The sequence below is a fragment of the Lepisma saccharinum genome, chromosome 21 (genome assembly GCF_977018435.1).
Source record: "Lepisma saccharinum chromosome 21, izLepSacc3.1, whole genome shotgun sequence".
NCBI classification, from domain to species: Eukaryota; Metazoa; Arthropoda; class Insecta; order Zygentoma; family Lepismatidae; genus Lepisma; species Lepisma saccharinum.
Window position 1 is genome coordinate 40,301,707 of NC_139249.1, and position 3,871 is coordinate 40,305,577.

The 3,871-nt window shown below is 39.1% G+C and overlaps 1 pseudogene; it reads left to right on the forward strand.

Moving 5' to 3' along the window:
* The first annotated feature begins 2,137 nt into the window (after positions 1-2,137).
* Positions 2,138-2,930, forward strand: LOC146004140 (puff-specific protein Bx42 pseudogene; annotated as a pseudogene).
* Positions 2,931-3,871: the final 941 nt, after the last annotated feature.

The following is a 3,871-nucleotide window of genomic DNA, read 5'->3' on the forward strand; positions in this document are numbered from 1 at the left end:
TCGAGACGGGACTGAGTTGAAAAAGAAATTACTCTCATCTTCTCACAATCTCCAATTCCAACAAAATCTCCATAGGCCTATATAGGTGTAAGTATAGGTTTTTCTTTCGGACACTTTTTGACAAAGTTCATAAGTAACTTATGGAAAAAAATGGGTGATAATTTAGAGAAGTACTTAAGACTAAGCTGGACCATTTGCCGACGCCAACAAAGCCGTTTTCGAAGTTTCCTTTACTTTTATAAAGCGCTATGATATCCGAAAATGTGAGAAATTATATTTGCTTGGAATTCCTTCCAGAGCATTCACGTCAGTCCTCGTGTGGTTTACTTTTGTTGTTGTCTAGATATTTGCAATCGTATCGTGGCTATGTAAGCCTCTAGACACTAGGGAAATCAAACCACACGAAGATTCGCCTGAATGTTCTAGAAGGAATTCGAAGCAGATTTATTTTTTTACCGAGTTTTTAGGTCTTCGAAAGTAAAGAACAAGGCTTACATCTATGGCGCAGTCGTACAGGATATTCTTGGTGATTCTTCGTAAGAAGAAGTATGGATGAAGACGTCACGAAGAGTTCGCGACGATCATCATTCCAGCATAGGTTTATGCAAGAAGAAATTGTGTCTGATTGGTCAATTTCTTCGGTAAGAACCAAGATTACACGGTTTGTGTATTATTTACAATAATAGCACAAGGGCAAGGTTCAAATCAGTGCGATACAAATTGTGTCTACGGCGTAGATTACAATAATTGTACAAGAACAAAGTTTAAATCATGTGATACGGATTGTGTCTACGATATTGTGATATTAAGTTGTCCACAATTATGAATATGTTCGGTTTGAATTTATTCTCTGAGTTCCGGCCAGATTGGAAGAAATAGAAGATTATTTAACGAGGTTTGAACAATCTTGTTTGGCTCATGATGTTAATGAAGTCAGAAAAGTACCCATACAGATTGCAGTTATAGGGTCTGAAACATTTAAAGTGTTGAAAACTATCCTTGAACCTGAACCAGTCGAACGTCAAACGTATTCGATCCTCAAGGACAATCTGCTTAAACATTATGGCCAGAAAATAAACAAATATGTAAATGTAGTTTTGGCCAGTACTTACAGCAAGGCATTGTAGAGCAAATAATTGTAGGCGTCCGGTCTGACGCCGTTAGAAAGAAATTACTTTCTGAACCTACATTGACTCCAGCAAATGTTAAGATGTTGTGCTTCAAATGGAATTAATTGAACGGGAAACACAAATGTTCGTACATCGTGAAAAAGAATGTAGTCCTAATCTAGTTGCATTTGCTGGGACACAGAAATTTAAACCATGTTTCCAGTCCTCGCAAGCACAAAAAAAGAACTTCGTTAATCCTCTGAATAGAAGTTATAAAAGCACCGAAGAATGTGATAGATGCTCCAGAAGGCATGATCTCGGACATTGTGCAGCAAGATATTCGATATGTCCATTTTGCAAAAAAAGAAAGGTCATTGGCATGTAAAATGGAAGTATAAGAAAAGCAACCATGAACTTACGAGTAAGACAATTACCTCGGATCAAACTTTTAAGTCTAATATTAAACCTTTAGACGTTATTGTTAGTGAACAAAACATACATAACGAATTTCATGGTTTGTCTTTATCGCACGTTGAAGTTAGTGATTCTCATCCGTCAGAAGATAATACTTGCACTATTTCATCAACCACAGACAATTCACAAGTGGAAGATGCTACGCTCACTCGTTCAAAAGCAAGGAGCGTTAGTTTCAAGCCAAAAACAAAGTTGTAGATGGCACTAATGTTCTTGTGGCAGCGGAACCTTGCATAGTTGATCTGTGTATTGATAAACGAATTGCACAATGAGAACTAGATACTGGATCTACAGTTACACTGTTCAATTGCAAGTCTTTCAAAAAAATGTTTCCTCATCGGCGAACACAATTCCCTACCCTAATGTTACGAGGTGTGAATAATAATACTTTGAAGTTGAAAAGTCAAGCTTTCATTGATTTATCATTGAATGATGTATTGTATAAATTACCGGTTATATTGTGTGAAGAAGAACTGCGTTATCCGTTGATTGGACGTTCATGGCTCGACAGTATTCATCCAGATTGGAGGAACTTGTTAGCAGAATGTAACACAATGTTGACAAATACGGGGTCCGGACGAAATTATAACACAGATATTAATACTAAAATAAAGGAAAGTAAAGGTTTGAGAGCGCAGCTGGAGAAGAAACTTGTCCAGAAAGAAAAGGAGAAGAAAGAGGAGCATTTGAGGCAGTAGGCTCAGAAGCCGAGAGAAGAGAGACCTTTAAGTCGAACATAGGCAATGGCAGATAAGGATGACGAATCAAGGGAACGTGACCAACTACTATATGAGACATAAAGGTAGACAACGAAAAATAAATTTGGCCAGAGCAGATCCTGATAAAAGATCGAAGCTCCAGAGAGACAGGGAGAGGGACATTAGTGAAAAGATTGCCCTTGTAATGCCAGCTAAGAGCATGTGCAGTGAAAACACTCAGTTTGACCAGAGGCTGTTCAACCAATCAAAGCGGATGGACAGTGGTTACGGAGATGTCGAAGCGTACAACGCGTATGATAAACCTTGGAGGGAGGCAGGAAATCTGGGCCAACATACTTACAGATCATCAAGAGATCTGGACAAGGATGTGTATGGAGATGATTTGTAGAAAATAATGAAAACAAACAGATTTGTCCCAGAAAAGGAATTCAGTGGCACGGACCGTGGAGCAGCACGCAGCGGACCTGTTCAGTGTGAGAAAGATGAAGTCGATCCTCTCGGTCTGAACCAGTTCTTGACTCTAGCTAAAAGAGCTACCAATAGACCTAAGGATGCAGAGGGAAGAAGAGATAACCAAAACCAACCAAATACAGACGCTGGGCACGCGACACTCAGAAGATCGAATTGACTTAGAAGATCTTCTGATAGATATGAGACCAGCACTTGAAACAAAAAAAGACTCCAGGAGGAGATGATGACACATGATAAAGTCCGCGCGTTTATTATGTCCCCATCGGCAACCCTTTCATGAAACTTAACACTGGCAACAATAGTTGACAATAGCTAACAATAGCCAAACCGCTCCCGATAAGCGCGTGCACTCAGACGTTGTTGCCACATTTTCTTTACATTTCTTGTAGTTGCAACGCGCCTCTCGTTATTTTTGCGCCATAACCACGTGCCGGGTTCATTTTTTTAACTAGTTGTGTTGTGTTACTTCTTTGTTGTGTTATGGTGCTGTTTTGTTGCTTTGTTATAGTGTTGTGCTTTTAGTTTTTTCCTTAGACTTTGCTTAATGCAAGTTACCACTCACGGCTGCTAGTGAAAATCCCAAGTATGAAGACAACATTGCAGGATATTATTTCCTTCATGGAGAGCAGAGGTGCCCATCCCCCCCCCACCCAAAGCCAATGGCGCATTCCCCCCAAAATTCATGTCATGCGTCCCCCCAGATCATATCATGTCCCCCCCAAAAAAAAACATCATTCGCGCCCTCAAACCATATCGTAATCCCCACAAAGTATTTAATTACGACAGCGTGTCTACCGAAAGTAACTCTTTCTTAGCTTTACAGAACACTATACTTGCTCTGCCTTATTCCCTAAACAGGGGTGCCCATCACTCAAGACCACCCCTAAAATCGTTCATCATAATCCCCCGAAAATAGTTTGAATGAATGTGTAATAGTTGATGTCTAATTGAATGAAATACCATGTTACATTGTCCATATTTTTTTATTGTTCGATTTTCGAAAAACTTAAAGCTAGCACATTGATTGGTTAAATGTAGTAAATTAAAATATGTAAATATGCATATAAATAGTATTTTTGAGTGGGTTTATAAAACTCA